This window comes from Peromyscus maniculatus, chromosome 5 (assembly GCF_049852395.1).
Source record: "Peromyscus maniculatus bairdii isolate BWxNUB_F1_BW_parent chromosome 5, HU_Pman_BW_mat_3.1, whole genome shotgun sequence".
In the NCBI taxonomy this organism is placed as follows: domain Eukaryota; kingdom Metazoa; phylum Chordata; class Mammalia; order Rodentia; family Cricetidae; genus Peromyscus; species Peromyscus maniculatus.
Genome location: NC_134856.1, coordinates 110,370,892 through 110,395,901, shown reverse-complemented (window position 1 = coordinate 110,395,901; position 25,010 = coordinate 110,370,892). Strand labels below are relative to the sequence as shown.

Here is a 25,010-nt window from a genome sequence, read left to right as displayed (position 1 = left end):
AGTCTTACACTGTACCACAGGCTGGCCTGGAACTCATATAACCCAGGCTGGCCTGGAACATAACAATAGTCCTTCTGCCTCACCCTCCTGAGAACTGGTGTGACAGACATGACTTTACTATGTCTGGCTTAAGAACTTATTTCCAAGGATAATTTTGCTTGCTAAAAGAAATTGAGTTTGATTGTTTGGTGTGTGTGTGTGTGTGTGTGTGTGTGTGTGTGTGTGTGTGTGTGTGTGTGTGTGTGTGATTTGTGGGTACCTGAGGAGCCATCCGATTTACAAGAGTTGGAGGTATCGGTATTGTGAGCCATGTAACATGAATATTGGGAACTGAACTCCCAGAAAGAGGAATAAGCATTCATAACTGACTTGTGTTTAGTCCTGTGTCTTATTTTAAAAAATAAATTTTTTGCAGAACTTGATAGAAACAGCACCTTATTCATAGAACATCCATGCTCACCTGAAAATAGCATAGTCAAGCTGCCATTTACTAGGTGGCCAGTGGTTACTAGTGCAGTTTTTCTGTCCCATCCAGTGTTCATCTCTCTTTCTGCAGGGTTACTGACATGTAGAAGCAGATTACTTAACCTGCTTCTCAATAGTTTGTTTTATGAAGAAGTTAAAACAGGAAGATCCAGTGACCCCCATCTCTCAAGCTAATATTGAACCAAGAAAAATAATGTTATCACTGCCCTCTCCACCAACACACATACAAACTGGGACACGTGTCAATACATTGATAGGGACAGTGGAACACAGCATCTACAATGGCAACTTCATGAGAAAATCTGCACAGTGACCACACTGAGAAGTGTCCTGCTGGAGAATCGTGATGCAGGGCATGGCTTACAGAAAAAGCGACACGTGTCTTTAAGAAGAAAGCAGTCCTAAGAGGTGGGGCTGGGGTTGAGCTGGTAGAGCATTTGTGTACCATGAATGAGGCCTTGGATTTGATCTCCAGCAGTGCATGAAAGTAGGCATGGGGGCACATACCTGTAGTCCCAGATAGACTTCTGGAGGATGAGGCAGGATTGGAAGTTCAAGGTCATCCTCAGCTAAATAGCCAATTTGAAGCCAGTTTGGGCTCCACAAGATAATAATAATAATAATAATAATAATAATAATAATAATAATAATAAGAAGGAGGAGGAGGAGGGGGAGGAGGAGGAGGAGGGGGAGGAGGAGGAGGAGGGGGAGGAGGAGGAAGAGGAGGAGGAGGAGGAGGAGGAGGAGGAGGAGGAGGAGGAGGAGGAGGAGGAGAAGAAGAAGAAGAAGAAGAAGAAGAAGAAGAAGAAGAAGAAGAAGAAGAAGAAGAAGAAGAAGAAGAAGAAAGCAGACCTAGAGACTTAGGAATGGGACAGAGAGGAGATTGACAAAGAATTGGAAGAGAAGGGCAACAAAGGAACCAATGTCCTCAAGAGCTGTTGGAAGCACCTTACAAAATAGAACAGTGATCTATTTGCAGCGGTCGAGTGGACTTATGTATTTTCTGTCACATGACTTCTTTAGGGTGAACTCAAGATTCTCTGAGGTCAACTGCAAACAATATAACACCCACCAAGAGTGGCGTAACAGAGCAGGGATAGATTCTCTCAGGAGTTTAGAGGCTAGTAGCTACCAGTAGTGGTCCAAGGACTCTAGATTTAGGGCCCATGGAAGGTGGGGAAATGGTTCAATAGGAAGAGAGTTTGGCACACAAGGATGCAGTGTAGAGTTGAAATTTTCAGCACCCATGTTAATGACAGGCAGGCATAGTGATAATCTCTGGCTTCCACACACCCACACACACAATGTGTACCCACAAACATATGAACACACATACACACATGCACATGTAATAGTAGCAATAAGAAATGGGAACCGGTGGCCTTGGGTGCCCCTTGTCTTTTCCTTGTGATTGGACACTGGTACCACTACTCCAGGTACCACCTCAGCACTTGATAGAAGAAAGAGAAAGTAGAACCACCAGACAGGGTAGTCATCTTTTATCACATGAACCCACAGCCCTGCCTCCCATCACCTCAGTAGCTACTGAACAATGAGAGTCCTTTGTTTTCTTGTCCTCACTTTCAGGGACACAGGAAGCAGGGGACATGGAGATTTATGTTCCCAGCACCTGCAGTAGAGGCAGGAAAGAAAAAAGTGATTAGGAACCAGTGTCAGGATATTCAGTGGTTATCTGCTACAAGATCAGTCAACTGAGTTCTATATATTATTTGGAATAGTCCTGTCATTAGGCCATATGAAAACCTTCCCAAAGACTCAAGTCAGCTACTCATTTTTCTGAATCTGAAAAGATTTGAGTAGAGAAATACCCTCTGTGTCTTAGAGACTTAGAGACTTCATTGCCTGAAGCTTAAATGCTGTCCAATGATTTCATTAGGAATACGATCATTCAATTCACTAATTCAAAGCTATCCATTCTTGACCTCTCAAAGCACCACACAGTATAAAAAATATATACAGGAGAGGGCCAGTGAGATGGCTCAGTATGTAAGTGTGCTTGCTGCCAAGCCTGACAACTTGAGTTCAATCCCTGGGACCCACGTGGTAGTAGGAGAGAACTAATTTCTACAAATTGTCCTCTGATCTCTACACATGTGCCATGGCATGTGTGCCCACACAAAACACACACACACAACACACACACACACACACACACACACACACACACACCCCAAATAGATGGATGGATAGATAGATAGATAGATAGATAGATAGATAGATAGATAGATAGATAGATACATAGATAGATACATAGATAGATACATAGATACATAGATAGATACATAGATAGAATCAGGATTATGGGCTAGGAATGTAGCTCAGTTGGTAGAATTTTGTTTTGTTTTTCAAGATAGGGTTTCTCTGTGTAGTTTTTGGTGCCTGTCCTAGATCTCACTCTGTAGACCAAGCTGGCCTCAAACTCACAGAGATCCTCCTGGCTCTGGCCCCAAAGTGCTGGGATTAAAGGCGTGTGCCACCACCACCCAGCAAAAAGCCCTGGGTTCCATCTCCATCTCCACATGAGCATGGTAATGTGTGCCTGTAATGTTAGCACTGGGCAGGTAGAAGCTTAAGGTCATCTTTGACTACATCGTAAGTTCAAGACTAGAAAACCTGAGACCCTGTCTCCAGAATATTCTATGTACACACACACACACACACAGAGAGAGAGAGAGAGAGAGAGAGAGAGAGAGAGAGAGAGAGAGAGAGAGAGAGAGAAATGCTGGTCATGCCCCACCCCCATCTTCACTAGAAAATTTTCAAGGTTTATTTGTCTCCCCAGTTCTAGGAATGATGTTGTGCCTCTTATTCACAGTTGATTCCAGGTATGTCAAGAAAAAAGACTCAATAAATGAGGTACAAGCAAAATATCAGAAACTCAACATTGATTCACACTAATAAAATGCATTTGGACCATTTATCTAAAAGTTGGTCTAACATATTGTTAGGTAGATGTGCCAGAAACATTTGAATGTGCTGTGGGCATTTTACAATACAGTCACAAAACTTCCCTAGACAGAATACTCTACAAGATTATAGGTCATGCTTATTTTTATGAACACATTTGCATGGCACTTGGCAAGTGTGTGGAGATCGCCTGGTCTTTTTGCCTCCCATGGCCACATAGACTTAGCCACACCAGGACCCAAAATGGCAATGGCTCATCTGTCCTAGACAAGCCTCCATGTCCCGGGAGGTAGGAGGAAGACCGTGCAGCACGGTGAACTCACACAGGGTTTGTAAATGTGGTGCCATGTTGTGCACCAGCGACCTCAACTACATAAGGGAACGTAAGGGAACGACCAAGGGGAGGCCCCTTTCTACACCGGTCTACACCATATTTAAAGTTAATCAAAGGACATTTTCGTCCCTTACAGTCCTTTGTGACATGGGACTTCTTTCTTAATAACAAATAATTTCTTTTATACACTTACTTTTTTAACATTTTAATCACATTTATTTTTTGTGTAGCATGTGCTATGGCATCCATGTGTTTTTTTTTTTTTTTTTTTTTTTTGTGTGTGTGTGTGTGTGTGTGTGTGTGTGTGTGTGTGTGAATGACAGAATTCACAACCTACAGGAGTCAGTTTTCTTTCTTTCCATCATGCTTTCCCAGTGATCAAACTCCATTCTCGGGCTTGGCAGCTGGTACCTGTACCCAATGAGCCTTCTTGCTAGCCCTTTTGGGGTTTTAATTTTTATTTTGTTTTGGATTGTTCTTGTTTGTTTGTTTGTTGAGATAGGGTTTCTCTGTGTAGCCCTGGCTCTCCTGGAACTCGTTCTGCAGACCAGGCTGGGCTCAAACTCAGAGATCCACCTGCCTGTGCCTCCAGGGTGCTGAGATTAAAGGTGTGCACCACCACCGCCCAGCTGCTGCCCCCGACACTTCTTTTAAAGTAACTTTTTTAATTTTTAAAAATTACATTTATTTACTTATGGGGGTGTAATGTGTGCCACAACATGAATGCAGAGGCAGGGGATAACTTGCAGAACTTCCTGGAATTGGTTCTCTCCTTCCATCATGTAGGTCCTAGAGATGGGGTCAGGCCATCTCCATCGTGTAGGTCCTAGAGATGGGGTCAGGCCATCTCCATCATGTAGGTCCTAGAGATGGGGTCAGGGCATCAGGTCTAATGACAAACACTTCAACCTGCTGAGCCATCTCTCCGGCCCATTTTTTTTTTTTATTGTACTTCTGGATTCACTGAGGGAAGCACAATAGCCCCTGTTGCTTCTGTGGAGTTTTGACAGCTAGCAACTCTTTCCAGCACACACCGGGCTCTGCGACACGCATCGTCAATAGGCTTTAGCTCGTTTCATAGGCAACAGATTTTTATTGAGCATCTACTTAGGAGCTGGTATTCTAAGTGGTGGAATATTGGAAATCTGTGCTGTGGTGAAACCTCCTCACATTACAAGGTAGCTGCTGCTAGCTACAGTTATGTGTGTATGTATGTATGTATGTATGTATGTATGCGTGTATGTTTGTGTGTCTGTCTGTGTGTGTGTGTCTATGAGAGGTGGATGAATATCGGGATACAATGCATTTGGAAGCCAGAGGACAAATTAGGATGTTCTGCTTTAGGCTCTGTCCACCTTTTTTATTTAAAGACAGGGTCTTTCACTAGTCTTGAAGTTGCTAAGTAGGCCATACTGGCTGATCAGAACGCCCCTATCTCTGCTTCAGCTGTGATCACATTCAACCCTACCCAGATTTTTCACATGGGTCCTGAGAATTGAACTGGGATCCTCACACTTGCTCCACAAGCCTTTTACTGACCTAGCCATCTCGCCAGCCCTTAGCCATATTTTTTAAATTAAGAAATGAGACCCAGAAACAGCAAACAAGTCACACAGCTCATCTACAAAGCTGGGTGGGATCTGCCCCACTTTGAATGCCACACTTTTTGCCCAGTATCTTGCTGCTTTCATCCTGGCCACTGATCTTATCAGAAAGACCTCTCCTGGGTACCACATGGCATCTTTTTTAAGACTACAATTCATTAAATCTGTGAGTGTCACTAATTCTGGCTTGTTTGCTCCATGTAAGTCTAGCAAAATGAAGGCAGAATGCTTGGAACAAAACTAAAATGAGGTGTCCTGTCCCCTGACTATACATTATGCTATGACAGGTGAAGTCATTCAGGAGATGGTGGTTGAGTCTGGGATGGACAAGCTCAGTGGTGAGTGCTTGTCTGTCATGTAAGAGCCCTGGGTTTGATCCCTAGCACCAAGAAACCAAACAGAACAAACATAAACCATGATTGAGTACCTAAGATGGCCACAGAGGACAGGGACCAACAGATATGAACAGTGTGCATGCTCCCTGACCTCAGGGAACTTTCCTATGCTGGAGCAACTAAGATACTCTGCTAATTATCACAAGTGGCCCTGAGAGATGGGTCCAGCTCAGACTGAAGGGTTTTGCAAAGAAAGTCATTATCTTCTTAACAATGCTGGTCTGCCAAGACAAGGAATAGATGGAAGCAGGGATCAGCAATCCCTATTACTTCTCCAGGAGACACATGCAGCAAGAAATGCAAGAAAAGAGTGAGGCCCTCATTCCGGACAGAGACGAAACCTGGGAAGTCAGGAAAAATAAGACTATGGGAGCTGAGGATGTGACAAGAACCTTATGTCAGCTGGGGCCACCTGTGGAGTGGGCACAGGGAGAGGGGATGTTGGAGAGCAAGGCCAGAGGTTGGACATTGTGCTCCATGCTTCTCAAGATGTTCACAGGCTCATGGGGCACCAGGAATGTTTCTAGAAGGTTCCAAGTTTAATTCTTTTATTTTTGCCGGAAACTTTCCAAGACGAGGTCTCAGCATTACCCACTGCTTATGAAAGAGAAATTGGAGGCTCAGAGAAGTCAAGCCACTTCCCAAGTTCATACAGCTGAACCATTGACCACAAAATAGGGTTATGTCCTAAAACTGTTGAGAAGTTGCCAAGAGGTGGGAGATAGGGTTTGAGATGAGACTCTCCTCTGTTTATTCTAGTACCTATCTCCATCCTTCTAGATGACTTCCTGACAATATGCATAGCCGATCAAAGTTCCTCTCTTTCTTGTGTGGAAATTTATATTGTTTGTTTACACACTTAATGATTACCTCCTCAGTGTATCAATAAAGCAATCTAATAATTGAAATCCTCTGGGATGAAATAGATTATAAATGGAAATTCGTACTTAATGGACGATTATACTTAATGATCAATTAGCTTGGCTAATTTTGCTCTCCCGCCTTTCCCTAATAACATTTTGTCAGAGATAAATAGGAGTCGCATAGACTTGAAAAATAAATGCACAGAAAGCCTTAAGTCATTCTGAGTCTTGAGTTCATTCTGTTTGCAGGAACACATGCTAAGGAAATGATCAGGTGCAGGTGTGGTGCCCAGTCTTTCACTGTTTCTACTTATGAGTTTTCTTCCTCCATCCCTTGGAGTTGTAGAAAATAGCCCACATCCGAATTTAGGTAAAATGGTTTCCAGTTGGTTTCTATGGATATATGGTCACAGCCATCCCCTCTGCTGGTCTTACACCTCCTTGATCCACAGGGGTGCAGGGTCTTCACCAGGCATCCTCAGAGTCTCCTACCAAGGTTGTTATCCCAGCCTTGTGAGGAACTAAACCTTCTTTCCCTAACTCCAAACGTCCCAGACCCTCTGCAAGTTCAAAGCCTCCATCATCTCCATCCTGCCTGTGACTTCCTGTAGGCTGCACTTCCCATCACTCACCCTCCCATGAGGAACATGTTTTTATAGCAAAAGCCTGTTGCCTTGTCTCTGGGTCCAAGACATCCAGGGTGCAGCTTGGAAAGAAGAGAGAAGAAAAACATCTGTAGTTTTAAAATGAAACTACAGCCTAGAAGTCAGGCAATTTAGTCTCCAAATATTCTCAGTGTTTTACACTAACATTCTAATAAGTCACCTGATTGCATGTATAATAAAGAGCACTAGGGAAACTTTTAGCGTCCCACTAGAGGGATTACACATTGGAACAATACACGGCCATTTAAAAGATTCAGTTAAAAAAGAAAAACTGTTCTAGAGTTCAGGAAACGTACCTTTTTTTTTTTTTTAAGGCTTTTCTTCCAGCTTTTAAAAAAATGTACTTTGTGTTTGCTCGGAGGGGGGAGTGTGTGCCACGTTGAGTGAGTGGAGATCACAGGAGAGCTTTCAAAAGTCACTTCTTTCCATCCACTGTTGTCGGGAGGGCATGAAGTCCTGAGTGGTCCGTGTTGTTTGGCAAGGACGCAGCCGTGTTAAGGACCGCAGTGCCTCAGCCCCTGCCTCCCGGTTCAGCTGTACGCAGTAACTCCCTGCTGGGCTGTCTATAATAAACACGTTGAGCATCCAGGGTGCCATGGCGTCTCCGGCACAGAGTCCGGTCCCCCCAGTCCCACTGTTTCCGTTTGTGTGTTTGTCTTGTCTTTACTCCCTCACCACCCCAGTCAGATCACACCCTAAAGCTTTGCAAGAATACAACACACTGTGTGGGTGCCGAGAATCCAACTCGGTGTGTCGGGCTGGGGACAGATGCCTTTACATGCTGAGCCATCCCACCAGGCCCACTTTATATATACATAATTTTTATTTACTTATGTAGTGTGTGTGTGTGTGTGTGTGTGTGTGTGTGTGTGTGTGTGTGTAATGCCACTGTCTATATATGGAGGTCAGAACACGTGCCATCTCACCAGCTCCAAAAGACCTGTTACACACTTCTTGGCTTTTTTGGTGGGTTCATGTTTATTTCTGATTATTTTGGCAGTGCTAAGGATTGAACCCAGGGCCTTGTGTGTGCCAGGTAAGCACTCTATGACTGAGGCATATCTCTAACACATACCCCTGATTTGCTAATGTTTAGGTCATTTACAAGGCAGGTGTGTGCAATGTAATATCTACCTCAGAGTTGACTTACATGTGCAGGATTTAATAATAGTCCACAAGCAGGGGGAGTGCTTGGGGTTACTTCCCTTCTTATGTTACTGTACATTCTCCCCATTCCTTCTTACCCTTCTGTTATCTTTTCATGCTATCTCTTGTCCCACTACAAGGATGTTTATATGTGTGTGCACATACCTAGGTGCATGAGTATGTATGTGCATGTGTGAGTGCATGTGTGATCGTGTGTTTATGTGTGTGGCTTGTGTTTGTGTGTGCACATGTGTAATCACCTGTCACTTGCCTCTTCTCCAGAACAGCTAACACACGAGGAAAACAGTGACTGTAGCCTATCTCCACAGACTTACTGGTGGAAACTTACAAATGAACTTGAGGGCTGGAGACCGATCATCGGTTAAGAGCAGTCCCAGCATCCATCCACACTGGGCAGCTCACAAGCTCCTATAACTCCAGCTCCAGGGAGACTTGAAGTCTCTGCTCTCCTCAGGCACCAGCACTCATGCTCATAACCTCACAGACATACAGACGTAATTAAAATAAAAATTAATCCTAAATAATGAACTTGAAAAGCCTGTAAAATCACAGCTTAGGATGAAAAAAAAAACACAGAATACAGAAGGTATAAGGAGAAGAAAAGTCAGTGTTTACCAGGACACAGCCCTGTGTGACTTCTTAGAATTCTTTTGTTTTTCCTTTAGAGAAGCAACAAATTATACAAACCTGTGTTTTGACCAACATCAGCTCTTCGGCAATGTGCAATTTTCTGAAACAGGCCTAAGGTTTGGATGCCCCTATCATACCCCAGATGTTTGTCTAATTTGCTTTGTGTTTGGGAACAAGTTGCTAACCTCTCTGTGCTTTAGTTTTGTTATTTCAGAAACCCACCACCTGCCAGCACTCTCTTTGGTTTCACAGATACTAACTTAGTGAGTGTTGACTTCTTCCCTATGAGGAAGACCCTGGAAGGAATGGAGAAGCAGAGTTCTATCCTCACTCTTTTCTGTTGCCGGATCAGACACTCAGAGTGGAGTCGTGTGTGAAGAGGTGCTGTGTGTTTGGCACATGGTTCTGGAAGTCCAAGAGCAGAGTGCTAGCATGTGCCTGGCTTCCGGCGAGGACCTCACACTGTGTGCCGAGGAGACCGCCAAAGCAGAGCTGCCACTTTGCTTTGTCACCGCCCACCCAAGCCATTCCTGTGAACACTGGTCTCACAAGAAAAACATTAATCTCTTCCAGCACCACCTTTCAACGACTGTTTCTGAATACGGCAAACCACATCCAAACCAAGAGTCAGAATTCAGATCCAGGTCGTCTGGCTCCAGATCCCGTTACATCAGCCTTATGGTGCTTACGTCACCTCACGTTAGCAACACATAGGCAGAACTTTGTGGATGCAAGATACTTTCATAGTCTTAGGCACGTCACTTTCCTGTATTTCCTAAATCTTTTCTCTTTGTATCCTTTGAATTTTCTTTTGGAAATCCGACTGGGGAAATTACTCTAAGTTGTCTTTTATGAAGGAATGACTGTCCTTCCCTTGAGTATTCCTTAACTCTTCATCTTCCAAGCTCATCTGTTTCATGCTGAGTACCATTCAGCAGAGGGTAAGAGAGATTTTGTCATTAGATGGCGCCTGTCATTAGATGCTCTGGCTCCTGAGCATCCTCTTCAGAGTGATGATGATAACCATTGTCTTTCCATGCATCGGGAGAGGACCTCACGAGGACCACAGAACTGGGGACTGGATCAAGTGCAAAACCCAGCCTGCCTTTTTGACTCATCAATAGAAAGAAAGAAAGCCGGCAACCAGTATTCTAATTAATTAGAGCAAACCTAACTAGAACATGGAACATTCATATTTTAGTATTTTATCTTTCAAAAATTATATAGAGCCGGGCGTTGGTGGCGCACGCCTTTAATCCCAGCACTCGGGAGGCAGAGGCAGGCGGATCTCTGTGAGTTCGAGGCCAGCCTGGGCTACCAAGTGAGCTCCAGGAAAGGCGCAAAGCTACACAGAGAAACCCTGTCTCGAAAAACCAAAAAAAAAAAAAAAAAAAAAAACAAAAAAAAACTATATAGACTGTATGCCTCAACCATCGAATGGGATTTCTAGATTTTTTTTCTTCCCTTTGTTTTAATATTAAAAATTTAGTTGCCTACAAAGACAGCTACAACCAACTGGTTTCTAGAAGAACCTCCAAACGCTTCTTCCAGCTGTGGTGCAGGCCAGTGTTTGTAAGACTAAGATGGACGAGGGAACAGATGGGCGCTGCCACACCATACCTTTTACACTGTGTAAGAAACAGCACACACTAAGTCAGCATGCTAATAGCACAGTTTTACTCTCACAAATACACCTTTTTCAGGTAAGAGTCACGTTAAGATTCTCCCTTACGCCTAGCATTCCATGCCAGAATGTTCAGCAGTGTGGTGAACAGCCTGAAGCCTCATCCCCATCCCACCCCTGCACACTCCTGGCTCTCTCGCATATCGGGGAAAGTCCTTCCCCACACATATGGACACTCCGCCCACCTAGAGTCCCTCCTCATTTACCTGTGAGAAGCAGGAGCACATATATAACTTACTCTTGGGAGGACGGTCCGTGGGAGGAAGCCAGGCAGGCAACCTGGGACTCCAGCGTCTGTACATGCAGAGCATCTCAGGCTCCAGGAAGATGTATCTGCCTCTTCCACTCACTCTTCATCTTTACAAGAGCCGCACTAGGGCAAGCTGTGTCCCAGTGAGCTATGTGGCCTAGCCAATGGTCCCTTTTGCTAGTCCGAGGAATGTATTTCCCTGGTAGAACTTTAGCTATCTGCTATATTTCCCGGGATGAAAAGACTAGGCTAGGGGTGTAGCTCAGTGGTAAAACACTTGCCTAGTGGGCAGGGGCTGAAGGTACAGTTCCTGGCAAAGAGAGGCAACCAGAGTTAGTGAGGAGGGAGGGCAGGAGGTAAATAATGGAAGGGAAGGGATGGGAAGAGAAAGGAAGAGGAGGCAGGAGGGGAGGATGAGAAGGACAAATTCCAGAACTCAGGAGGCAGAAACAGGCAGGTCTCCAGGACTCACTGGTCAGCCAACTTAAGCTAACTGGCCAACCTCAAGCCCAGTAAGAGGCTTTGTCTCAAACAAACAAACAAACAAACAACAACAACAAAAGGTAGAGAGCACCGGAGGGCTGACATCAGAAGCTGACCTCTGGCTTGCAATGCGCATGCACACAAATGGATTTGGGACACTTAAAGAACTTAATCATTTGCCGGGCTCCCCACAGAGCTGGTAATTTTAGACCTTAGAAAAAAGAAAGTATTAATGGGCAGTTCACTAGGATGAGCAGATCTCAACATTTGGGGGAGAAAGAGCAGTCTCCAGGGGTCTATCAGGTGACCCAACTGAGTTCTTAGATATGAGACTGGCACAAATGTACAGTGACTATTAATTAGAAACTCACTTAAATGTCAATAATCACAGCAGCATTTGGGAGAGGTCAAATTGAACTTGCCTGGAGGCAGAGCTGAGATGGTAATCTAAGCTTGAGTTGCTGCTGAGCCTAAGATCCTTCTCAGTAGGTCATATCAAAATATCACTTCAGAAGAACGGGAACAGGAGCATTTCAAAAGAATGGTGTGGGGGAGGGTAGTTCAGACAACCATAGACCCAAGTTCCTTATCTAAAGAATCTTAGGGCATACTCAGCTCAAGGAAGAACACTGGCCTGAGGGACAGGTCCCCATGCTGGTGACCTGCTTGTGTAGGTGACAAAGTTGGAATGGGAGCCTTGGAGCCTTCCTATCCCTAAGAAGCAAGGGACAGGACCATATGACTTTGTGCTGCTCCTGGATGGAAATGCTTTGGGCCACAGCTAGCGGCAGAAGCTGGCACCTAGGAAACTCGCAGATGTGGGGAGCTCAGAAAGGTTTCTTTTTAAGGACTACAGGGACACAGGTCTTCAGAAGTGTGGTGCCACTTCAGGACAGGAAGGAGTGAATACATAAATGAGAAATGAGGTCTTGAGAGGACAGTCCTCAATCATTTATGTTTTAATTGAGATCAAGAAAAATGAATTCATCCCTTTAAGAGGTCATGTGATTCTCTAATCTGTCATTTTTGTCTCCTGTAACCATTTCTGTGAAATTCACAAAACAGAATGACTTGGGAGGAAGTGAGTAAATCTGTTCTCTTGTATCTGGAGGGGACCCAGGAGTTGGGAGAAGGCAGAAAGGGCAGATGTGGGGATGGTGGAGAGGAAGAGGAGCAACCAAAGAGTTCGAGCAGGCCAGCTGTTGATGGTTCAAGAGGCCACGGGTTCCTTCCCATGGACCTGTGGGAAAGAGGAGGGAACTCCAGCCCAGGAGCAAGAACAGCCCTGGAACTGCCTTACACCTCTTCCACCCCGGTATGGGAGTGTGATGGCGGTACATCAGCAGTGGTCCCCATGATCTGAGACAGGAGTGTGATGGCGGTACATCAGCAGTGGTCCCATGATTCCATACAGGAGGGTGATGGTGGTGCATCCCCAGAGGTCCTCATGATCCCTTACAGGAGTGTGATGGTGGTGCATCCCCAGTGGTCCCCATGATCCCGTACAGGAGGGTGATGGTGGTGCATTAGCCATGGTCCCCATGATCCCATACAGGAGTGTGATGGTGGTGCATCCCCAGTGGTCCCCATGATCCCGTACAGGAGGGTGATGGTGGTGCATCCCCAGTGGTCCCCATGATCCCGTACAGGAGTGTGATGGTGGTGCATTAGCAGTGGTCCCCATGATCCCATACAGGAGTGTGATGGTGGTGCATTAGCCATGGTCCCCATGATCCCATACAGGAGTGTGATGGCGGTGCATTCCCAGTGGTCCCCATGATCCTGTACAGGAGTGTGATGGCGGTGCATCCCCAGTGGTCCCCATGAACTGATGCAGGAGTGTGATAGCAGTGCATTCCCAGTGGTCTCCATGACTGCCTGTCATTTGTGGATGAAGTCTGGCCTGGGAATGGAGACTGAGAATGGAGAAAGGCCCACACACACGCTTCTACTTTAACTAATTTCCCTTTATCAAAAACTGAGGGATTTTTGCCCTCCAATTTTAAAATGCAAGCTCCTTAAGGTTGCACCAGACACTCTTGATATATTCTAGAGACACTTTGTGCCACGTAAAAACAGAAGTGTGCTTTCTTCTCAAAAACTCTCTGTCTTGTTCAAAATTTGCTTAAAGGAGAGCACTGAAAAGTTTGAATCTAGCTAAACATTTCAGCAGGCATATCCTTAGGGATGGAGTGTGTTGATGTCGGCAACTTACTTTGAAATGCATCCAAAACTAAAGAGATTGATGGATGAATAGAGAGGTGGTATGCACACAGGTGTATACAGAGTGAGAGCAATCGAGTATACTTATACAGTCTGGGGGCTAGGTGTGTTCACTGTTCACACTCTTGTGTTCTTCTACATGTTTGGAATTTCTAATAATACAATACTGGGGAAAAATCTTACTATACAAAACAATTTTTTTTGCTTGTTTAGACATTAGAAAAAAGAGAGTATTAATGGAAAGTTCACTAGGATAAGCAGATCTCAACATCTGGGGAAGAAAGAGCAGTCTCCGAGGGTCTATCGGGTGACCCAACTGAGTTCTTGGGTGTCAACACCTTCTGTGGATATGAGACTGGCACAAATGTATATTGACTATTAATTAGAAACTCACTTAAATGTCAATAATCACAGCAGCATTTGGGAGAGGTCAAATTGAACTTGCCTGGAGGCAGAGCTGAGATGGTAATCTAAGCTTGAGTTGATACTTTACAGACACAAGATACCAACCTTGGACCTGGAGAGATAGTTCAGTCAGCAGATAAGAACACATACTGCTCTTGCAGAGGATCCAAGTGCAGTTCCCAGCACAAAGTGGGTAGCACACAACTGTCTGTAACTCCAGTTCAGGGGATCTGGTGCAGCCTTTGATCTCCAAGGGTACTTGCACTCCCATATACATACCCACACACCAATGCCTCCAAATAATTTGATTCTTTTTATGTTAAGATACCAACCTCGTTTGATCTTACCATTGTCTAAAATAATTCACCAGATGATGAAAGCGTTGTCTCTATCTGTTTCTTGTTTTTGCTTCTCTTTTTCTCGATACCAGACTAAGATCACACAAAAATGGGCATTTGGTAAAGGCAGTTTTCATTACTACTCACTTAAAAATCAGGGAAATATATTATGCTGCTCTTCTTGCAAAATAATTCAATTAGAGGAATCCAGCCATGAGGCTTGATGATGAATATCCAATTTGATTATCTGTGAAATGCATCCACCATAGCTTTGCTAAGTAGCTCACAGATGCTCAGGGAAGATTAATATATTCTCTGTGAGGAACTTCGCTTTACTTCAATTTGGGCTTTTGCTCCAAGCTGGACTTTAATGATGAGATGGAATGTAAAACACACTCGTGAAAAGATGTCCAGCATAACTAATTACCAAGTGACAAAATTTACACATTCTGCCTTAAAGTGTGAGTCATTTCTGTGCCTGTGAGTTTTATAAATGGGTTTCTGAGGAATTGATTTAAATGTTCAGTCATTCTTTCTAACTGTAGTTTACTCTCCGGAGCGTTGGGAAGTTAGGAACATGGAGGCAAGGCATCATTGGTACCTGTAAAACAGGTGCTCACAAAAAATATAAACAACCACCACAATATTTTTTTCAAAATCTAAACAAAAACTAAAAGACACAGTGGAGCTATTTCTTGTCTTAGATTTCACCCAAATCCGTCCTTGCTCGTGTATTTTCACGGTGGCTCTTGTTTTCGGCTAGCTATCTGCAGTTATAAAGTTGCCCTCACCGTGTCTCTTGCTGATTCATCTCTTTGTAGAGCATTGTAAATGAGGAGCATCTATGAACAGGGAAAAACTATCAACAGTGGATTAAAAATTACCTAAGGAATTTATGTTTTTTAAAAAACATGATTTTAAAAAAATCACTCCAGTAAGTTTGTGAAGAAAGTTTGATTTCAAAGGAACAGTGGCGTCTAAAATCTTTAAGTGACTCTGCAGCCCTGCCTCCTGAGAGGCAGAGCAAGAGAAAGTGCCATTGTTGGCAAGCTCCGACACCCAATAAGGGGTCTTACAGATATCATATGCAAAATACTAACATTCTTATACCTACAGCCAAAAGAAACCAAATACACCCTCATCTTCCAAGACTATGATAGCTAAGTCCTTTCGTCATTAAGAAATCAGCTCCCCAACTTGCTATTCTTATCCAATACCTAAAAGTAGTTTGTGATGAGTCTCCCCAAATTACAAAACCTAATTTCCATTTATTCTTAGATAATTTGTAGGTAGTTGTTTTACTTAAATACTAGACAGAAAAACCAATTGGCTCAGTTAATGATTATCCTGCTGAAACTCTGGCTATTAAAAAAAATTTCAGGTGTCAGAAGTTCAATCCTTTGCTGATAAGCAAAATTGTGTTTTAATTAGAGAACGGGGAAGGAATTGCTGGTGTAGGTGCAGTGTGGACTTCCCCACACCCTGGTGTCACTCAGTAGAGCCTCTTCCTGGACTAGCGACAGTAGTGGAGCCAATGTTAGAAAAGCAGGCTACCGAAAGAAAGCAATGTCGTAACAGAGGTGATAGTCAGCAAACTGCCTACTGCTTCTAATCAAAGTGTTCACGACATAAATCTGTTTCCCCCGTTCCTGTAAGCGCTATTAAAGCCTTAGATGTACTCAGCCAGAAAAACAAAACACAACACAGTATTTTAGTCATGCTTCAAAATGCCACCTTTTAATCTTGTGCTCAGACAACAGGGAACTAGAAAGTTAGGAGTTTGCCCCAGCACAGTGAGAACAAGATGGGAGGAAAAAACAGCATCAAAGGCACATTCCTACTAACAGCAGATGGTAAGGAGCACCCATGCTTGTTATATAAATGACTAGAAACACAACTTACCTTACAAAAAGGTAGGGGCCGGTAGGGGGGACACACAGGAGTGGGTAGACCAGGTGAATGAATTATGAAGGAACACATCAGGGCTGAGTCTCGAGCAAAATCCCAAGGTTTTAAGAGAGGGATTTGGGATCGCCTTCTCAAGCAGCTGTCATACATACCTCCGGTCCCTCCCTGAAATAGTCAAACGCAAAGGTATTGCTGATTGGCATGAATCCTTCTAATAGCAGTCTCCATGCTATTAGAAGGACAATTCCAGAAGCCCCTTGTCCACTAAATGACTCCGCTCTGCTCCCCAAGGAGGATGGATAGTCCGTGCCACCTCCTCAGAATGGCACAATCTCCCCGAGATGAGTGGCACAATCTGCCAGACAAAAGTTCTCTTTGGCACAGACTTCTGTACACTGAGCAGGCACAAACACAGCCATGCAGCCTAAAAGCCTTGATGCATCCTGGAAGGAGGCACGCAGCCTTTCTGAAAGAGCTACGTGGAGTGATTGCTGGCTCTGCTACCTGAAATTTGCAATCGGAGAGGTTCTTAAAATACCACAGGGATCACAAATCCTGGGGAAGAATTTCATGTGGAGGAAACACAGACACAGATACAGAGAGAGAGAGAGAGAGAGAGAGAGAGAGAGAGAGAGAGAGAGAGAGAGAGAGAGAGAGAGAGATGCACGCATGTGCACACACACACACACACACACACACTCACACACACACACACACACGCCATCTCAGTTGGCTTGTTAAACCTTTCTCCCAGCACCAAATCTCTCCTCCCCTCAAATAGACACATGCTTGTATGTTTTAAAAATTTTTTAAAGTGTATAAATTAACAAGTCAGTGCTGTTCTGTAGCAAAGACAAGCTCACCATTTTCCTTCAAAAGGCATTTAGGGCTAAGCATTAGAGGGGGAAAAAACGGCAAAAAGCTGACAGAAATGAAAAGCAGATGACAGAGACATTGTAACTTAGGAGAATGCTCTCCCCTAGACTGTGTGAATCAAGGTAGCACACGCACCACGCCACTTTTGTTCTGTCTTGAGATAGATCCGTGGACCGGGCATGGCAACACACAATGGGTATTTAAGCCAGTCAGTCTTAGCAAATTAGGTAAATTAGAGATCATTCGATGGCATTCTATTGTTGCTATTGTAATCACAGTCATTTTCCCTGGTAATGGTGCTTCCTGATGAAGTGCGGTCCTCAGAGCATAATTGTGAAAAGATACCAAAAGATTCGGGGATGCGACATCTGCTTTGAAAAGCTCTTCAGATTCAAATTGGCATTTTACTTTATCTTGAAAATTTATTAGCGATTCAGCTCATGCCCGGTTTAAATGCGAAGGTGAAGGCAGGGTGGTTTCCATCTATGAATTATTCAATCTCCGCCTGGCGAGATTGCCATCCATGAACTGACGCTCTGACAGTCCCTTCGCAGAAGCCTCCATTACGCTTGTCATTTTTATTTCTTTATCTACGATCTCCTTCTCAGTTACCCGCTACTCCCTTAGGGCTTGGATTCACAAACCCAGTAGTTCAGATTGGCAGTCACTTCAATGTGCTGCTTTCTCAAATCGCTGTCTCCACCGGCTGTCATTTTTCCTTTTCTCTTTGCCCCCAAATCATTAAAAGCCATGTCCATGATGATATCTCTTAGGCTCTTTGGTTTGATGAATTTTACACACACACACACACACACACACACACACACACACACACACAGGAGAGAGAGAGAGAGAGAGAGAGAGAGAGAGAGAGAGAGAGAGAGAGAGAGAGAGAGCACTTGGAAGAAGAATTATGTTCCTCTAAGCATCACAAGACAAGTCAAGCACCCTTCTTTGTTGTCAGAGTGACCCATCCTAGCAGCTAGCAGAGCACCGTGCAGGAAGGAGCCAAGGCTAACACAGGCTTGCTGGCACCCTCATTTCAGCCCAACTTGATGAGGACTGCCAGGCAGAAAGACTAATCCAGACCACTGTGTGCTTAGCAAGCACAATTAGTTAGGACATTAGCCTGTCACTCTTCCAGGCTCCACCTGCACACAGACGGCAGCCCCAGCAATTCTCCACTTGATGGCTGGTTGTGTCCCTGCTAGGCGACAGCAGTCCTGCATCCAGAACGGACCGGGATTGACTTAGGCCAATGAGTCTGGTTTCTCCTTTAAAGCATGATCTAACTGAGGAGTGGGGGGTTACACCAGTCCCGAGACCAGCCTTAAGTGGGAGCTGGGGAGTCCCACAGTGCCAGTGCGGTGAGTTGCCCAGGCCTGAGTCAGACGAATCATGCCAAGCATTGTCTCCTGCAGGTACAACAGCATGGCACAAAAAGCACCCCCTCCCCGCAAATATGAGGTGGGAAAGCAGCCGAACTCCATCATACACAGTTTGGTTAGCAAGCTCCGAGCAGTACCTGCCCAGCTGAGAATTCATGTTGCCACGTCAGAAGCCGCCGTGCACATTCAGACCGCATCTCGGCTCCTGGCTTCACAAAGGTAATGGTCTTCGTGTGAGACGCTAGGCAGCAGCAGGAAAATCAAAGTTTAAAACTCGCTTGCTTTGTGCCTAGCTGTCCGCCTCTGCTTTGCCGCATCTCGACTGGCAATCTGCGGGAGCAGGAGCTGGCATCTGCAGGAATGCAGTATGACACAGCAGTCAGCTGACCTGTAGGGGGTTATCGTTCAATGTCCTGTACAGAATCAGGACAGTTTCTAAGGTGGCACCAGGCAAATGACCCTGGACCTCAACAGTGGCTGCCGGACTGCAGGCTCCGTCTATCCACCTGGCAGTCATTTCTTGGATATGTTTTCACTGCTGCAGTTTTAACTCAAGACTGAATGAATCATTTCCATCCTGCTTGCTTAGCTGACAAGTCATTCTTGAAGTGACTGTTGCATGCAGAAATGGGCTAAAACCGTCACTGCCCAAGTCGCTTGAATTCCTTGAAGTGTCTATGGAAGAATTCTTGCTCATGTTTTGGTTTTAAAAGCACTCTTCCTTCTCCCCCTCCCCCTCCTCCCCCCTTCCCTCTCCTCCTCTCCATAATTCAGGTAGAAATTGTCTTAAGCTCCGTGTATGCTAGTGTATGCTATAATGAATTCGAAGATTGTACCTAGTGCAACGTGCAATCGAGAGAACTGGAAAGTAAATTAGTCCAGCAGAAACCCTAAATCATGGTCATCGCTATGAAGTAGTATGCGTGCTTCTGCTGTGGAACTTGGGTGTGTGTCTCAATTAAGGTGACAAAAGAGTAAAAAGCTTTGTATGGGTATACCCCAGTGGCTGGAGGAACTGCTAAAATAAGAAAGCAGTCATTGCCAGGCATTTGTTTAACGACTGTAATCATACCGAATTAATTTAACTTGCTGCAATGTTTAACAGAAAGTCAATTATAAATTTGAGCTAAAGGAATAATAATAGCAGAATTTGCATAGCACCATCCTCTAAGGGCATAGCCTCTAAAGAGACTTCCTGTCCTCCTCATTTAAAAGCACTCTGAAAGGACTGTTTGCTCTATGGAACAACCCAAGAGCAGCTATTCCCAGGTCAGGCGCTGGGATGCTGGGCAGAATGGCATCAGACATCTATTATAGGAAGAGCATACAGGTGATTGCCCCATGGATGAGTGCATGCTCTTCGTTTTGCAAGGGGTTTTGGTGATCTTTTCTCCACGGGTTTTGGTGGTCTTTTCTCCACTGCTCACTTATGAATTTCAGTTTTCTGTTTGCTTCTTGAGACATGAACCTCACTCAAAAGAAAATGGTTTCAGAGGGCAGATGGGGAAGTCAAAACTAGATGAACAAACACCCTCCATGTAATTATAGTATTAAATGGCATCTAAATAAGGGACTGATCCCACGTTTATAGTTTGCTGGAGATGTGCTGAGAAGTGTTATCCAGAGATAGCCGAAACTAGACTAGGCTGCCCTTTTCAGCTCACATTAGTAGAACTAAACGATCTGTCTCTTAGATGTACCTTGCTGGCTCAGTTGGTAGAGCAACTGCCTTACATGAGCTGAACCCTGGGTTTGATCTCCAGGATCCCATAAAACCAGGCTCGATGGTGCATAACCATACTCCCAGTGTTCAGGAAGTAGAAGCAGGAAAATCAAAAGTTCAAGGTCATCCTGAGCTGTATAACCAATTTGAATAGTGAATTTGAACCTGAGCTATAATGAGACCATGTTATAAGACAAACAAGCAAATTACCAAAAGATAGCCTGCTGGCAGAGAACAAGCCCTTCATGACACAAATCAATCAGTGCTGGGCAACCCCTCAGAAGCACTTGTCATTTTTTAAAGAAAGTTCAGCTTCCACTGAAGGTGGGGGTCCCTGATAGTGGACTCTACCAAGCATCAGCTCTTCAGGTAAAGACTGTAACTGAGACCATCAGGGTTCTGGGAGGGAGGTCGCTGCTCCTGCTTTATCCTGTGGAAACTTTTGTGCCTGAGGGTCTGACCTGATGGTGGCTGCGGGGAAGACTGGACCTGAAGCAAAAGTCAGGGAGGGTGGTGGTCAGTGTGGGTCCTGGTGGCAGCTGCCACCCCAGTGGCTCTTGCCTTCCTTGGGGACCTCCTACCCTACTTTGTGAATTTTGTTCTTAGGACCTGTCTACCTGGTAATGACCCAGGCATTGCTATTTTTACAAACCTTCCCTATAATTAGTTCTACTGCATACTCAAAGTTGATGTTTTGGCATCATTGTTTTTAGGTTTTATATTTGTGATTATGAGTGTGTGTGCATGCCTAAGTGAATAAGTACATTGTGTGTGTGTGTGTGTGTGTGTGTGTGTGTGTGTGTGTGCATATGTAAGTACATGAGTGCAGTGTGTGTGTGTGTGTGTGTGTGTGTGTGTGTGTGTGTGTGTATGAAAGCCAGAGGTAGATGTCCAGTGTCTCCATCTTATTTTTGTTTTTTGTTTAGTTTGTTCCTCTGGATTTGTTTTGAAAATAATTTTGCATGCAGTATAATTTGATCCCAGTTTCCCCTCCCTCATCTCCATATCCTCCCCACCTCCTCACTTACCCAACTCCATGCTTGCTTTCTCTCTCTCTCTTTAGAAAACTGACCAAAAAAGAAAAGAAAAGAAGACAAAAGAGCACAGGAAGCCATACACACCCAGGCACACATGCGTGCATGCATGTGCACGTGCACACCACACACCACCACCACCACCACCACCACCACCATACAAAATCAGAAACCATAATATACAAGCAAAAGACCAATAAGATTGAAACTGCCCAAAGAAAGCAGAAGGAGACAAAATAAGTCCCTGGAAACATCACTGAGTTAGTTTTGAGTTGACCTTCTAGTGTAGGGTATGGTTCCTGCCCCTAAGTGTGGTTTGCATACCTAGTGAGAATCTTTGGAGAAAATCAAATTTTCTCTTTGCAAGTGATGGTCAGTTACAGATAGCTTCTTGGTTAGAGATGGGAGCTCATGTCCACTTCTCCCTGTCAGTGCTGGGACCCCATTTGGGGTTACTGCTGCAGTCTCTGTGAGTTCATATCTACATCAGTCCTGTTGTATCTAGAAGACCTTGTTTGTTTTCTTGGTGTCCTCCCTCTGCTCTGACTCTTACAATCTTTCTGCCTCCTTTTCTGAAGAGTTCCCCGATCCCTGAGGAGAGGGATCTGATGGAAACATCCCATTTAGGACTGAATGTTCCAAGACCTGTCACTCTCTGCAGCGTTCAGTTGTGGGTCTCTGTATTGGTTCCCATCTATCGCAGGAGGAAGCTTCTCTGCTGATGACTGAGGCAGTGATCTATGGGAACATCGGAATGCCATTAAGAATCACTTTATTGCTACATTCCTTTAGAAAAACAGTAGTATTTGGTTTCCCCCTAGGTCCCTGGCTTATCTAGTCTCAGGTTCTTGGGCAATCAAACAGTATTGGGCATGGGCTCCATATCATGGAGTGGGCCTTAAACCCAATCAGACAGTGGTTGGTTACTCCCACAACATTTGTGCCTCTATTGCGCCAGTACATCATGCAAGAAAGTCACTGGTGTAGATCAAAGGGTTTGTAGCTGGGTAGATGTTTACCTTCCTCCTCTGGCAGCATGCAGACAGTACCATGAACACTAAGTAGAGATCAAGGCTCTAGTTAGACATCAATCAACTCAACTTTATTTTTTAAGACAGGGTTTTTTTTACTGATCCTGGAGCTCTCTGATTCAGCTAGCCTGGCTGGCCAGCAAACCCCAGGGATCTTCCTGTGTCTTTCTCCCAAGTCCAAAGATTATAGGAACACACCCCTGCCAAGCCTGGCTTTTACATGGGTGCCAGTGATCAAACCTACTTGTGCAAGCCTGGCACAACAGCATTTTAAAACTGAGTTATCTGCTCAGTCTCTCTGGAGTTTCGCTTGTTTGTTGTTTTTTTAAGACAGGGTCTAGTGTAACCCAGGTTGGTCTCAAACTCAAACATAAGCTAAGAATGACCTTGAACTGATCCTCCTGCCTCTGCTTTCCAAATAGCATGGGCCACCACACCCAGCCCCATGTAAGGGTTTTTGTTTGTTTGTTAGTAGGTTTTTCCTCCCTCCCTCCCTTCCTTCCTCCCTCCCCCCTCTCTCTTTCTTTCTCTTTTTGCACATTTAAATTTGTGTTTATAGGTCAGGCAGTAGTGGCAAAAGCCTTTAATCCCAGCACTAAGAAGGCAGAGTCAGGCAGATCTCTGTGAGTTTGAGGCCAGCCTGGTCTACAGAGTGAGATCTGGGACAGGCACCAAAACTACATGGAGAAACCCTGTCTTGAAAAACCAATAAATAAATAAATAAATGAATGAATAAATTTGTGGTTATAAATTCAAACACATTTATGTATGTTATAATTTAAAACAAGTATAGAAACATGAAAATAATCCTTAAACTTGCCTGTCTTTATCTTTATTGTTCAAATTCTATATGAATCAATAAAAATTGAAATTAACTGGGAAAATCAACATTTGTGGTCTGTTCATATGGCCCTGGATGTGGGCACAGTCTGACCACATGTGAGCACTCTTTCACAGCTCCTGGCACCATTCTTCCCCAGCAGTACTGTCACGGAGACCTTTCGTTCAATTCTGTCTCCTTGAGTGTGTTGTGAGCTCTCTGAGAGTGGGGTCCCAGGACTGTGGCACATCCCTCTCCATGACCTCACTGCCTTCATTCTGCCTGTCTGACCTCACTGTACATGACAGGACGAGTGTTACTGAAGATAGGTCAGAGACATCCATGTTTCCAATTTGAGAATGTGGTTGTTTTAGTTAGGATTTCTATTACTATAAAGAGATACCATGACTGTGACAACTCTTATAAAGAAAAATATTTTACTGGATAGCTTACAGTTTTAGAGGTTTAGTCCATTATCATCATTTTAAGACATGGCAGTGTGCAAGCAGACATGGTGCTGGAGAGGGAGCTGAGAGTCCTATACCTTGATCTGAAGGCAACAGGAAATGAACTGAACTAAGTGTGGCCTGAGCTTAGAAGACCTCAAAGCCCGCCCCCACAGTGACATACTTCCTGCAACAAGGCCACACCTACTTCAAAAGGCCACACCTCCTAATAGTGCCATACCCTATGAACTTATAGGGGCCAATTGCATTCAAGCTACACAGTGATGAGTTTCTTTCATTGCAGGCCATCCTGAAATTATATGCCTCCTAAGAGCTGAAGGATACTGATCCTGTAGTGTAAATGTTGACCTAAAAATCACATTAAAAATTAGAAAGAGAGAGAAGACTGGTAGTGGTAGATCATGTTGTAATCCCAGCATATGGCTGAGACAGGAAGCTCCCTTGTGTGTTTGAGGCCAGCCTGGAGTTCTGAGAGAGCCTGGGGAACAGAGTGAGACCAAGCATGTTGAGAGAGAAAAAGAAAGACAGAGAGAGAGAAAGACACACACACACACACACACACACACACACACACACACACACACACACACAGAGAGAGAGAGAGAGAGAGAGAGAGAGAGAGAGAGAGATCAATGAAAGCTAAGTGAAAGAGTGTTAATCAAAGCCCAATGTAGTTGATAAATATTAGTTAATTTTAGATATTAGTCAGGAAAAAAACAGGGAAATGTTTTACTTATTTGTATTTTGGAAAAATAGACCAATGCAGAAGTGACTCTCACTGGCTGTTATACTTTGGGTATTAAGTATTTCCTGGAAGATTAAGTGTTGAAGGACTGGTTTCAGCCTGTGGTGCTCTTAGGGGGTGATATGACTGTCAGGAAGGAGGTAGAGCCTAGTTGATAACATTGGGTCATTAGGGATGGAACCTTAAGAGCACCTTGATGCCGCAATCTGTGTCCTTCTCTCCTGTATTCTGGCCATCATGATGTGAGCAGCTTTGCTCCTTCCCACCACCCCACCAGGACCTTCCACCTCAACACAGACTGAGAAATAAACAGGGCGACGCAAGCGTGGGTCAGAAGCCCGGAAGGTATGACTCAAAGTAAGCTTCCCTCTTGGAAGTGGTTTCCTTTTGTCACTCTCCCTCAGTCCTCTGCAGCTCCTCATCAATCTTCCTTCCACCTTCTCCTCCACCTCTTCTTCCTCCTTTTTGTTTTCTACCACATGCATTCTGGAAGTCTTGAAAGACTACAGATCACTTTTCAATAGTGCTCTTCAATGCAGATGCAATATGATACACAGAAGTAC

The 25,010-nt window shown here is 44.4% G+C and overlaps 1 long non-coding RNA gene across 2 annotated transcripts; it reads right to left on the bottom strand.

The window, feature by feature from the left end:
* Nucleotides 1–1,223: 1,223 nt before the first annotated feature.
* On the bottom strand, nt 1,224–19,287 carry LOC143273446 (uncharacterized). Of its 2 annotated transcripts, XR_013051534.1 has the most exons (3): nt 18,765–19,287; nt 7,243–16,528; nt 1,224–2,116 (listed from the first exon to the last, which is right to left on the bottom strand). It is a non-coding gene; the product is annotated as an uncharacterized LOC143273446 (long non-coding RNA). The 2 variants fall into 2 exon arrangements; XR_013051533.1 differs by lacking the exon at nt 1,224–2,116 and having other exon boundaries at nt 3,999–16,528.
* Nucleotides 19,288–25,010: the final 5,723 nt, after the last annotated feature.